The following is a 14,627-nucleotide window of genomic DNA, read 5'->3' on the forward strand; positions in this document are numbered from 1 at the left end:
TTTAGTGGATACTGGTGCACACTGATGCCATCAAGACACAGGAGTGCAGAACCCATCTGGACCTCTGGAGGGACAGGGAGTTGCCAGGAATTGTCTGTATTAGACACCAAGGTGAGTTTAACAGGGGACAAGTGGGAAAAGCACCCCAGTGAGACTGGCCTAGAGGCCCCTCGTATCCTTGGCATCAACTGCCTCAGGAGGTAATATCACACCAATGGAGACTCTTGAAGTGCCATCCATGAACAGATTCATCGACTGGAGAGGAAAGGAGCTGGATCTGCTCACCTTTTAAGAGCCCCATATAGGTGAAACTGTGCTGCATTCCCGTGCATACAGCTTAAACTGCACATACATCCTCATTTTCATTAACTACTATCCCATGTTCTTTCACAGAGAGACACTATATTCTCTTTAATGGCTTTTCTCCTTCCATCCAGATCCATAACTTGGGCTCCATTCCATCAGGATGAGTGGTCAGGACAGGAGAAACAGCATACTTGATTGTTGGTCACCAGCCCGGCTTGGGTTGTCATCACACTCCTCGCTCCTCTCAAAATTCATTCTTCACCAGTTCAGGTCATTCCTGCAACATACAACTGCTGCATTACCCACCAAGTACACCTGAGTCCTCGGATAAAGACAATCCCATGAATGGGTTTGCCTTTTCCCATGGCAGGAAAAATCCACATCAACTTCCCCAGGCACTTCCCTATGTGTAGTATGGGAATCTTGTCCCCTCTCACATTGTGTAGGGGTATTTTTGGGCAGGACTAAAGTGGTTGGCAGATCCTGTAGTGTTAATCAGCCAAGTGGCATCTGCTGAGTTTGCATCCCAATGCTTCTATGCCCAATGCTTTTACCATAGTCTTCAGCAGCCCTTTATACCTCTCCATCTTTCCAGAGTGCTGGGGGAGATAAGGCACATAATACATCCACTCAATACCGGGTTGCCCAAGAGTTTATAAGGTTACTTCTAAAATGAGTCCCCTTGTCTGAATTGATTCTCTCTGGGCTATGTCACCATAAAATGTGTCTCTCAAGGCCTGAGATGGTGTTTGGAGCAGTGGCAATGGCTTTCAGCCAGACAGCCAGCCAATGTCTCTGCCATGGTGGCTCTGCAGCTCTTGCAGTGTAATGTGACACAATGTGTCCTAGCTCTCACCACCTCTGTAGGAGTCTTTCCTTGTCCCCCACATACAGAAATCAAAACAACATAGAATAACCTTTCAACCCTATCACAACTCCTGTCCTAAACCCTAGTAGACAATTTCTTTATTCTCAGATGAGTAGGTAGCCAAGCAGTAGAACATCCATTCATTATCATCAGACAATTTGCCTCCCTCACCTACTTCATAATTCCCTTAATCCTATTCCTGTTGTTGGAGCTTTAGAAAACAAATTACTTAACCTCTAAAACTACTCTAATAGTTTATAAGAACTTTGGTCTTGTAAACCGAAGATTGAAGATTATACCTCTTCTTAGAGTCCTTTCCCTTCAGAAAGAAAACCTTTATCTCCAACTCCCAAAGTTGCTATTTTAAATTAAACTACTTTTTGACTTCTCTCTACCCTAAACTGCACAAATCCCTCCCCAAACAGCCCCCATAAAAGTTATAAGACAAAAAAAATTAGCAACAACCCCAAACCTGCAACCAAAACCCACCCTGGTCCCCATGGATAGAACACAGCTACACCAATAAAATCCAATCACACAGAAAATATACCTCCACTATCAACAGTGTCTACACCAAACCACAACTCAGCACTACTGGAATCATAACCAAAGCTTGTCACACACCATAACCAGCAAATCTCCCCAAGTTTCTGGAAAGGGTCCACTGCCAGAGACAGAGTAAACAAAACCCACTAATGTTCTGCCCAAATATGCTAAAAACAGCGCCAGTGACACAAAGGAGGTACCTGCACTCATCAGCTACCCACACCCAGCAACAGATGCCAATACTAAACCATAATAAGAAGAAGAACTGGATGCAATTGCCAATTCTCCTAAAATAAAGCATGCACCCAAAAATATAACAAAATTTCTCATAATAATTTCTGCTTAGCCTTCCTCCAAGACTTATGGTTATATTACATTAACAATGATTTTCATTATTATAATGGAAAATCTCCATTTTGCAGCTGGAGAAATACAAATTTATCAGAAACCTGGTTTATGTGGTGGATTGGGGTTTTTTTTTTTGGTTGGGTCCTGCCCCTCTTTCCACTGTAAGTAAAATTATAGGGCCAAAGAGTTCTGCTTTCCTCTGGGCAGAGAGCTCAGGCGTGGAGGGGGTCTCAGCTTGTGTAGGCACAGCCACCTGCTGGCACACTGAGAACCTGCTTAGAGAAGGGTCGAGGGTGTGAACAAGAATAAATGCGATGTATTTACACAGTAAAGAGCTGCAGAACGCGTGTCACAATGGCCACGAGAGGGAAGAAGCATCCCAAGATTAGGTCTCCAGCTCCTCGGTGGCTTGCCCTTCCCTGGATTTCTTTTACATTCGAATTCATAAAATACTCTTTGAACAAAAATGTAAGCACATGACTTAATGCAATTATGACAAGATGTATTATTAGCTCAGTCCTAAACAAACAAACAAAAAACCCCAACAAGCCTGGGTTGATTTTTGTTTATGGTCTGATGGAAAGATAGTTTTCTTGGGAACAGGGGGCTTCAGGATCTTTATAGCATTCTTGCTTCCTCTCACACATTTCTCTTAATACACAGTGGCAAGACAAGTTCTATCACTCGAGAAAAGAGAAAATGAAGAAAATATGCTAATTTCTTCAGGTACGACAGTCTTTAAAGCATTATCTTCCCTTTGCCACTGTTTGTTTACTCATCTTTTGGTTCTGATACCAAGAGGTTGTTTTTATGTATTTGACTTTAGTTATGTAAGTATCTTTGCTAATTCCACTGAGGCCATAACAGTAAAGCAAAAATACAAGAAATTTTGGGATTATGGCCTAATGCACAGATAACACCAGTCCAGGAAATCTCTCTATGCACAGAAATTAGCTCCAAAATTGTTTCTAATTACTTCAAAGAAGCATGATGAAATTGTTCTCTTTCCATCAAATTACATAAATCTCTGGTTTTAAAGCTTAAATCCAAATTTGAATCTGTTCCTTCCTGCCAACAGCTCTGGATCTGACAGGCACACAACATCCCCCCTGTGCACAGAAATGTTCTCATGAGCCCTGCTCTGCTGGCAGATGGGTTCCAGCAGTGTGGATGAGCCCACATCGTCAAGCAGAAACTCTGTTGGACTGGGGACAGAATCTGAGCCACTCCAAATAGTTCCAGAACATCTCAGTGAAAAAATAAGCCTTTACTTTAGATGTCTGAACAATGACTGATCTTTTTCCATAGCGCTGAATAACTAAGATGAAATATGTATTATGAGCAAAACTTGTAGCGACCATTTTTTGAAACAATTTTATTTATTGTTTAATGAAAAGGACAGACAGAACTCCTAAAGAACTTAGCTGAATTCCTTGCTTAATGTAATGCATGCCAACTGAATGAAAACCATCTTTTAACAGGGAAATTAATTTAAGGGGGAATTGAATAATATCAATACTAATAATATAATAGTGTTAAACCCCCCCCTCCCCCAGACAATAGCATGAAGGGTGAACAGAATCAGGAATAAACCCCTCTCTATTGGTGTCATTTGCATGTTCTCCTGATGTTAAGAGATAAACCCTCGTACAGGCTAGACCCTTGGGTAGCCTGAGACACCAAAAATCTCAAGATAAGTAAATAACTTATGCTTTCATCAGTCTAAAGTGACTGAGTTACATCTGTGTGACCTTCATTAAAATTTAGAGGTGGCATGACATGAAATCTTAATTCTTTTCAGGATTTCAAACTCATTCATCTTGCAATGCACTAAAGATGATGGTTTCTAGTTTCTAGTAATTAATTCTTAAATTAAAATTGCAAATGTCACTAAAGACAGAAATTCTTTTGGTGACAAAAATAGAGTTCAAAAATGTTCCTGGCAAATTTGAAAATGAAATTAATAATAGGATGAAATTAAAAGGAAGCTAGAATTAAAATTATCCAAAGACATGCTATACGAGTGGGATGAATCATCCCTGTTGATACAGGATGGGGAGCAACTTTCTTCAACAGTGTTGAAGAAAAAGCTCTGGTCAAGTATGGACTTTGGTCAACCATGTCATGTTACAAAAATGGGAAATGCCATCCTAGGCTCCATTGGCAAGGGTAAAACTTGTAAAATATGTGAAATAATTTCTTATGTATCTTCACAGGTTCAAATTTAAGAAAAGCTTCTTGAAAACTATTAGCTTATGGAACATTGTCTCAAAGTGTGATATACATAATATGATGCTGGGCATTGTTCTCCAGAGTGATTAGTGAGATGATCCTCTTTTCTAGCTTTCAGTGTCACTGTATTTGTGAAATGTTTCAAGATATGTAGAAGAAAAAACCTATGTAGATGCCCCAGAGGTGAAAATAATGCTTCACAATATTTAAAAGAAAAACTATTTTAAGGCAGTTAATGAAAGACATCAGGAGTTTATTTGGCTCCCTAGGTGTCTACTTCTCACTGCATTTTTAATTACTGTTTGTATAATGCCATATAAAGATAAAAGAAGCTGAATCTTTGATGTAGCATTTTTGTCTTTCAGTGTTTGGAGAACTGAAATCTCATTATCTTTTCCCAATTGTATTTTCCAATGTGGAAGTCCCAGAACCTGTAAATAATTTACACTCCTTTTGAAGTTCCTTTATCAGCTTCACTTCAGCAACATTCAAACAGAGATCAGAGGCAAGATGAATTTTCTTGTGATACCCTTTGACTGTAAGGTAACATGCTGGAATGTTTGAAATGTGGTATAAATGTTTCAATGGTTCAAAACAAAGTTCAACGTGGCAATGTTCACATGTCATGTTACCTCCTTGTATTTAAAAGTTCCTTGCATCTTTTAAAGAAGGGAACTCAATTTCACAAGTGCTGACACATTAAACACATATTACACTGCTCTGAAAGATGTCTTCATTAGCTTTGCCTCACTGGTAAGCAAAATTAAATGGCTGATGATGACCCAAATTTGGCTCACTTTTGAATACCATGGACAAACTCTGACTGCATCAGAAAACTGCCAGGTGGCAGAAACACTGAAATTCAATTTGAGTATTTCATGAGGTCGGTGTTCCAGGAAAAGAGGGGAAAAACTATTGATCTTTATAAAACGAACACAGAGCCTTTCCCTATTCTCTCACCTCAAGTCTTATTAAAAAAAAAAATCAACCAAACTGTCAGAAGGCAATAACACTTAATTTGGTAATTTTTAAAATTTCACTTCCTGATGCAATTATAACTCTTTACTATACCTTCTACCTCTTTTCTTCATTAATGTAGTTTCTTATTTTGCATTAGTATGGTGAGATTTCACTGCCTTCACCGATTTCTTTCCCTGCAGAGCCCTCCTACAGACCCCTGAGCTTGATGAAACCTCCTTTACTGATGTTCATGGTCTCCATTCAGCATTTTTACTTTTTCTGTTCCTTAGAAGATTGAACACTATGCCTTCAACCCAGCAATAGAGCACAGCAGTATCTGACAGTATGCCCTATCTGCACTCCAAATGTTCACTTTAGCACTTCTGCACTTTAAAGCTTACATCTCTTAGAAGATTGGGTTACATGTCAGAACATGCCAGTTATTATGTCACAATCTCTGCAGTTCTGTTCAACTACAGCTTTCACCCAAATTGTATTTAATTCTGTCAGTTTTCCCCACCAGCCAGACCCAAGTCTAAACAAAATGCTCTGAGAAAGGCTTTGTGAAATGGAAATTTGTATTTAACATGGTTCTTAGCTTCCTGTAATGTTTTCCAGTCCACATCTGAGTAGTGAAAATCCATTTCCTTCTCCCATTATCACTATTTACCCTTACTAAGCCTAGTAGGTGCTAAAAATGCTTCAGTTACTGCTCCTTTCATAGCACATTCGTGGCAGACCTCATCATGGCATAGCTCCTGCTTTTTCTCCCTTTTCCTCCCTTTTCCTCCTTTTCCATGCCAGAGCTGTCTCAACATTTTTACCTCTGCCCATGGGATATTACTGGGATTTTCTTGCTGTTGTTTGCCTCTAAAATATTCTAGAATTAAACAATCCTATTCTTATTATTTTGTACAGTGGGCAAGTAATTTGAACTCAATGCTAAAACCAAAGAACTCCTGAGATCTGAGTTCTGCTACAAGCTTAGAACCTGGTCTTTGGTCAGTATTTCAGAACATGTGAAGATCTCCAAGCCAGACCCAACCTGATAAAACCAGCAAGGTGCTGTGCTGCCATGGCCACTCTGCACTAGAACCTCCACAGGCTTGTTCTTGACCCTGAACTATTGAGTGCTCACCAACATTTCTGATTTTGGATGGGCTTGTGGAGAGCATCAGCACCTGTGCTGTAGATACACTCACGACCTCTATGTTCCAGTTTGTTTTTCCATTACAGCCTACCTATATTTGTAAAGCATGTTGAAGGAATGCTCAATTAACCTTTGTGCTGTGCTTTTATAAGTGGGCCTTATTTTATGAACCCTCTGCCTCACTTAGATAATTCCCCTACCTTTTCTCCTCTGCCCTTTCTGCCCCTTTTAGAGGGCTACTGGGCAACCTCACTATATATTTAACCTCTTTTTCTCTAATGTGTGAAATAAGATGAAGAATTAAACCTATTCAAAGAATACTGGCTCTTTCAAGTGTGTATCAGGAAAATGAGAATGTATTATGCTCTCCTGCTCTTTGAGAGCCCACCAGAGCCAGCTTTTCACAGGCAGGACTCACTTGGGAACAGTGTAGTAGGACAATATATAGAGACCAGAGCATTTGGAGAAAATACAGCAGCAACAAGGACTCAACAGCAGCTGTAGCATTTATGATTGAAACTGCCTGCTTGTGGCTTTTATTTTGCAGGGTGAGTGGGGTGCCAGGGATTTGAGTGTCAGCCCAGCTTTTCCAGGAGTTATGCCTGAAGCTGAAGGCCTCTTTAGCAAGGAGAAAGAACTGGCCCACCAGGGCTGGCACATAACAACTGATCCCCATTCAAGACAGAGGACTGATGTAGATAATTTCTTAAGGTTCTGTGCAGTGCTGTCTTCTGGATATTTGATTATCTTAAAAAATTAAAGTCTACACATGTTTATAGTTTTGCAGGGTCATCCCTTTTGCAAACTAATTCTCTTGAGAACTCCAATGGGGACCATAAAATTGTCCTTCTAAAGGCCATATGCCCTCTTTCCAATACTTTTAATTAGCATCTTGGCAATTATGTCATGGAGTATGGTTCTTAAATGTATGTTGACATTTCTTACTCAGAACTGAATTCACATTATGGTTGGTGAATATATTGTTTCAATGTGTCCAGAGTGTGTCAATGTCAAGAAATCAAATGTGCTGTGACGGGGGACACACTGCAGAGCTCATGGCTCTCCTTGAACAGATTGCATGATCTAAGGACAGGTGAAAAGCCTATTTGAATGGAGTAAAAAAGTAGCCTTTATTTCCAGTAGAAATGTTTTACACTGTTAGAAGCTTTTTTATAGATACTTAACTCAATGACAAACAGAACTCAATGACAAACAGAACAGCTTTTCTTTCAGGGTTAGAGGAGGCTACTGCAGGCAAAATGCACTCCAAATTGGGAATTCTAGCCTTACTAGCAGCACTCTTTTATTCATTCCTTTGTATCAGCTAATGTAAATTTGGGGTGGGAATAAATGTTTTCAAAGGCTGAGAGTTTTTAATAATGTATAAGTATGAAGCATTTTCTGTTTTGCCTTCCTCTAAAAATAGTGCTTCTTAAATTAGTGCGAATTGCCAGATCCATTATGAATCTTTCTGTCATGTAACATGAAATAAACTGATTTGAAGCCATTACCTGAACATGCAATCTCCAAGACAAATGGTTCTGTAGCAAAATATCTAGAAGACTGTAATTGAGAAGGAGGGCTATATTATACATCCCCTACTCTTATCTGCCCACTACAACAGTAAGGGGTCAGTCCCAGGGCTGCAAGAGATGCTTTGATGTCTGTGATAAATGTGTATCTTCACTGAGGAGAGGTAACTCCCTAGAGATTACTTTCCCACCTCTCTGTCACCTCTTCTCTCTCAACTTCTTTCTAGACTGGCAGTGCCCAGTGCAGGCCAGGCTGCAAACACAGACAGCAGCCCCAGCCTCCCTACGGGAGGGGGTTGGCTCAGGGGTGGGCCAGGAAGATTGACCTAGTTTGAGGAACCAGATTTTGCTTTTTCTGCCCCTTCTGTTGCATTTTCAGCTCCCACAAATGAGACAAAAAATGACAATTTTTTCAAGACTTAGCCAAGGAGCTGGCTGGGGCTCTCTGGATAGTGCTGACTCCTAACAGGGATGAGTGCCCATCCTTCCCTAGGTGGAGACTGGGAGTGAAGTAGGAGGCAATGTTTTTTCTTGTATTTATGTTCAGGTACTTCTTTATTTGTCCCCTGTATCACAGCAATTTGGGTTGTCTGCTTGTAAAGCTGCAGTGCCAGCAGTACCAGAAGAAACTCCTTGAACTTCAGAAGCCTTCTTGTGTATTAGAATTAAATCCTATGTGAAGTTAAAGGCCTGAGTTGTTAGGAATTTGGGCACTATTATGGCTCATCTATGTGCTAATGATACTGCTTTTAGAAGAGTTTTAAATCTAAATCTCTTTTGTGAAGAATATTTTGCCCACAAGTGATTTGAGGGTAATATCTGACTATTATTATTCTTGTGTGAGCATCTGTGGGGATTCAAGAGTCACAAAGAAAGTTACAAACTTAATTTGTCTCTAAATTATTTGGCACTAACGAGTTTTATGATGTTTTGTGTGAGTGAGCCCTTAGTATGTCACAGCTGCTGATAGTGGGAACTTACAACAATCAAAAGGGATGTAATCCACACTAAATTTGTTGGGCAGTGTTGCTGCCTCCTGTGATTACTGTGATATATCAGAAGGTCAGCAGGGATGATGCAACCTTGACTTACAAAGATATTTTTGTTTGTCAAGCAGTAGAAATTGGTAGGTATAAATCTGACTTCCAGACTTCCATTGCTGATACAGCCAGACCCATTTCCGCCGTGGAGAAAAAAAAATGAAAGGAAAACCCCAGCCTCATCCTGACCATTTCTCGATGACTAAAATATGTTGACGTGGAAGTTAACAAAGAGTAGAGTGTATAAAAGGAAACTTTGTTATTGTAATCCCATTTACCTCTGTAAATGAAAAGAAAGTATGAGCTTACATGCAGTAGGTGTGGCTATCTGGCTGGACAGATGGCATTGTAGTGCCTGTCTTCTTCTGCAGTCATTTCTGTACTTCTTTGCCCAGCACCACCTAATATAAAAGCCAGCTGTCCTGACAGAGGGGTGTGAGCTCCAGACTGCTTTGCTTGCACAGGAGTGCCTGGAACACTGGGCTACAGGCAGAGTCCTCCAAGATCTTTCTCTCCTCTGTAGTGACTTACATGCTTACATGTCCTTCTACAGAGACATCTGACTTCAACGTGGTTTGAGAAGCAGGTCTGCTTCCCAATGCCAGACTTTTGTTAAAGACATGCACCCAGGGAACCAGGACCTGCTTGGTTCATCCTGGGTTTGGCAGGTCAGGGAACCAAAGTTTCCCTGTTCTGGGTTTATCCTTTTAAACAATGAGCCCCTTCCAATATATTCTAAAGAGGAATAGTACTTGCCCACCTTTGTGAAAGAAAAGCTTTCTTTCCTGAGTGGCTATGCTCACTCAGGAGGGGATGCTGGGTCTGGAACTAGAGGAGGCATCAGTCTGCCACAAGGACACAAGCACTCATGCTTTGTAAAGGAGTATTTGTTTAAGCACACATCTGTGTCTACTCTTTATTAATGGCCAGTTCAAACCACCTCCATTCCTAGTTTGACAGTGACTCTCTGAGTAACTGTCTCAGTACTGCCCAGGGGACCTGGGAAGCAAGATGGGGTAGTTTCATTCCACAAAGTGAAACTGGCTTCTTGAAATTTAAGGGTTGTACTGCGTTAATTTGCAGGTGTCAACATTTTTTGCTGAAAGACCAAGTGCAAAAAAAATCAACATTCAGTTCCTGAATGAATGAATTAAAAGAAAGAAAAAAAGAAAGAAAGAGAGAGAAAGAAAGAAAGAAAAAAGATGCTTCTGAATTAATTCCCTTTTGGTGACTCAGTCCAGCCAGACTTCACATGAAACAGACTGCAGCATCCTTTGCCTCCTTTATGATATGCTGAACAGCAAGAGTCCATCAGAGACAGCGAACTCTGTCTTCAGACTGGATACCACATGTCACTGTGGCTGATTCTTCATTAAGGGAATGAATTGGCCTGTGTGATTGCAACCTGCTGCAATGAGGCAACAGTAGGTTTAAAATGGGGCTCAAAGGGAATAGCATATAAGTGTATTAAATTGCAGCAAGAAACCAATATTACTGTCTCTCCTTAAAGTGGGAACTTAGTTTCCCTTTGCATAGATGAAAGATTTAAATGTGGTATCAGGATGCAAAGCTAAAAATTGGTACTGCATTGCCTAAGGTATCTAAATACAACATATGGTAAGTGGGGCTGTACAGATACAAGCCCATTTAAAATCCTTTTTGGCAGCAAGACTCAATTGTCATATTTTGTTAGGTCTGTTTTGTGAAGCAAAGGCAGAGCTTATGTGCACATGCAACCCAAGAAAGGATTTCCTACTATGCCCCAGGAAAACTGACAAACCAAACTATTCTCTAATTGAGTTGTGTTCCACTGTACTGAAAAATGTGGTCTTTTTAGCAAACAGCTTTAAAGAGCATCTTTGCTTATTTTTAAGAATAATGTTATACAATGATGTCTGCATTTTTAGCTGGGTGCTACAATGTTTGTCCATAGAAATAACAAGTCATGGCATAATCTTTTTAAGTGGTCTAGATATTTTGATGAGAAAGTCAGACACAAGATGGGCAGGACAGCTGGCAGGTCTCATTCAAGTTCTGCATTAGCATTACTGAAAGACAGAAGCACATTTAAAATATTTGTCTCACAGAAGAACTTACAGAGCTATTATAAAGCAATTTATATCCAAAATGTATTTTGGGGGAAGAGGAAGAAACAAAGCTCTGTGTTTTTTAGTATCATAATTAAAAGCTTGAAGAGTGGTGGCAAATAGAGTTACATCCAGCTGGTGGCTGGTCACCAGTGATGTTCCCCAGGGTTCAGTGTTGGGGCCAGTCCTGTTTAACATCTTTATCAACGATCTGGTTTGAGGGGATTGAGGGCACCTTCAGTCAGTTTGCAGATGACACCAAGCTGGGCAGGAGTGTTGATGTACTGCAGGGTGGGAAAACTCTTCAAATGGATCTGGACAGGCTGGATTGATGGGCTGAGGCCAATTGTATGAGGTTCACTAAGACTGAGTTCCTGCCCTTGGGTCGCAACAACTGCCTGCTAGGCTACAGGCTGGGGGCAGAGTGTCTGGGAAGATGCCCAGTGGAAAAGGGCTGGGAGGTGCTGGTTGGCAGCAGCTGAACATGAGCCAGCTGTGCCCAGGTGGCCAAGAAGTCCAATGGCATCCTGGCATCCTGTGTCAGCAGTAGTGTGGCCAGCAGGCCCAGGGCAGTGATTGTCCCCCTGTACTCAGCACTGGTGGGGCCACACCTCGAGTTCTGTGTTCAGTGGAGCGAGTCCAGAGAAGAGCAACAGAGCTGGGGAAGGGTCTGGAGCTCCTTATGAAGAGCAACTGAAGGAGCTGGGCTGGAGAAAAGGAGGCTCAGGGGGGACCTTATTGTACTCTACAACTACCTGAAAGGAGATTTTAATGAAGTGGGAGTCTGTCTCTTCTCCCAAGTAACAGGACAAGAGGAAATGGCCTCAACTTGCACCAGGGGAGGTTTAGATTGGATACTAGGAAAATATTCTTCACTGAAAGGGTGGTCAGGCATTGGAACAGTCTGCCCAGGGAATTGGTGAAATCACCATCCCTGGAAGTATTCAAAAGGCATGTGGATGTGGCACTTGTGGACATGGTTTGGTGGCAAAGAGGGTGATGTCAGGTTAACAAGTGGACTAGATTATCTTAGAGGTCTTTTGAACCTTAATGGTTTATGGTTCTACAAACACAAATAATTTAGTGTTCCTCAGAAATTATTTGCAGCTTAAACAGTACAAACCATGCTGTTCCACAAACAAGGCAGTACACCAGAGGAAAATCAAAAGTGAAAACTGAAGAGTAATCTTTTTTTTCCTCTGTCAAGCTTAAGAAATATGAATGATAAATTAGTAGCTTGGAGATTGAGGACATTGCAGTGATTAACAGTAATTTTCTAGAACAAAATATAATGATGGTTTGGATGTCTTTTGCAAATAGAAATGCTGTTCTAGTGAACCTAAAACTCCTCCAAGTAGAGAAGAAGGTTAAAAAGTTCTAACAGGTAAAGGGGCAATTTCTCTGCAAGTATTTCTACAAAGACTGGTTTTGATTGGTGATTGACACAGTCTTCCAAGGTAATTTAGCCAAATTCCTAGCTGAGATCAAGAATAGGAAGTAATATTTAGTGGCACCTAAAGGAATGTATGGATGTTCATTAGCATTAGTTTTCTAAACTTGTTGAACATCACAGTAAAATATTTGGAAACCTGACTGGAAAATCTTGGTACCAGTAGCAATCCTCCTTGAGCACTTTCAGGAAATGGCCAAAACACCATCCGACTGGTAAATGACAAACACCAAAGAGCAGTTTTCAGAAGGCAAGTGGTTGTTCCAAAGAAAGTAATTTCTTCTTAATGTCCCTGATTGACATAGCCTTAGAAAATGGCCAGTGGAATAAATCTACGGACATGCCTGGTAGGGAATGGAACATTCCTTGTTAGACATTTAAAGAAGAGATTGGGTAAAGATAAACCCCCTCTTTGGAGAGTTGCTGGTAGTATTTTAAGCAGATGCATGGACTAGACTGTTTCCTGAGATTCTTTCCAGCTCTGTTGTTTTACAATTCTCATGCTCCATAGAATTAAACAAGTCCAGAAGTCACTGTGGTTTTGGAAATGTAACTATATTTTCATTCTTGTGAACTATTTTGTTATTCTCTGTTGCTGCAGATGCAGTGACTGACCAGGCCACATTTACTATGTAGAGAAGTTTACCCAGCGCATTTAAAATTTATCTGGATGATGAAAGATTAACACTGTTTTGAGGTTAATTTATGGCTTCTGACACACACATCAATATCCTTTCAAAACTTTGGAGAGACTCTACAAAGAGACAATTCCATTATTTACACAGCTGAATTAAAAAATCTTAACATTACATTGTCTCTTTGGGATTTTACTTGTTTACTTAATGGGCCTCTTGACATAAAAGCATTTTTGGCAGACACATTAATAGTCACTGAAGTAAAGGACTGATTTAAAACAGTTGATTTTCTTTCCATCACCTCCTGCTGCAGCAGTGCAACAGTAGGCAAAATAGCATGGAGTTCACAGTACACATGATGAAGCACGGCTTATTTTTTCCTCCAGACTTTAAAATCTCAGTGCAAAGCTGATTTTTCCATGCACTTCTAATGTTGGCATACACTCATATTCTCATCAGCCTTTGTTCAAACCCCTGCAATATGCTGAGGTAGTACAAACACGGTCAAAGACATCAGTCTTGAAGATGAAACTAACATGTACATGTCAAAAGGGTAAAAAATAAACACACAAAAAAGCTTTCCATGCATTATGATGTACATTTTTATTATCCTACTTTTTGTGTTGGTGCCAAAGGTTTTCAGAACCAACCAGTAAATGAATCCACTGAATTTTCATGCTAAAGTGGTAACAGTGTCTGTGAGGCACAGGAAAAAGCATAAGAAAAGAGACAAAATATGTTTATTGTGTAGTGTTGAACAGTAAATTCTGGGAACAAGGAGAAGTTGAGAAGTTCCAACAGCTCAGCCATGAAAAGGTGTAAGATTGAGCCGTCGGGAGTTCTTTTCAGCCGTAGTGAGAGAGGGAGCTAGTCGAGTATTTTAAAACCAGGCTGATGAATTAGCGAGCCGGGCAAGAAATCGACTGTGACCGCCAGGTGCGCATCTCAGAGGCGCGTGTGATGCAGAGGACCTGCACACACCGCGAGAGCCGAGCAGAGCCGCATCTGCCCGTCGCTGCATTAATCACTCATGGTTTCACCCCCCAAGCACTCGCCCGTCATCGGTTCCGGCCGGCGGGACCCAGCCTGAGGGTTCCGCGGTGCCGCTGCCGCAGCCTCCCCGCGCACCAGGGCTCGCCCGCTGCCAGCGGGATGCCACGCACGGGGCCGGGGCTCCGGAGCCATTCCGCGTCGGCAAACAGCCCCCGGGGACCGAGGGACTCCGTGCCGGCTGGGGCTGGCCCCGCCGCGGAGGTCCCGAGCAGCTCCAGAGCCGCGAGCGCTGCCGGCCGGGAGGGTGAGCGGGGCCGGGGCGGGGCCGCCCCACAGGTGCTGCCGGGCGGGCGGAGCGCAGCCGCCCCGGCCTCCCCCCGCCGCGGAGGCGGACCGAGCCCAGCCCAGCGCGGGGGCCGGGTCGCCGCCGCCCCCGCCTCCTGTACCATAAAATAAAAACAGCTAACAAGGAGCACCTAA

The 14,627-nt window shown here is 41.7% G+C and overlaps 1 protein-coding gene across 1 annotated transcript in view; it reads left to right on the forward strand.

Moving 5' to 3' along the window:
* The window catches only part of CUNH14orf132 (chromosome unknown C14orf132 homolog), a 72,973-nt gene that overhangs the window by 16,461 nt on the left and 41,885 nt on the right, over positions 1-14,627 (forward strand). The gene's annotated exons all lie outside the window — the stretch shown is intronic.

The sequence above is a fragment of the Corvus kubaryi genome, unplaced genomic scaffold, assembly GCF_017639235.1.
Source record: "Corvus kubaryi isolate FWS band 111438036 unplaced genomic scaffold, C.kubaryi_AGA036_p1.0 66, whole genome shotgun sequence".
Taxonomy (NCBI): domain Eukaryota; kingdom Metazoa; phylum Chordata; class Aves; order Passeriformes; family Corvidae; genus Corvus; species Corvus kubaryi.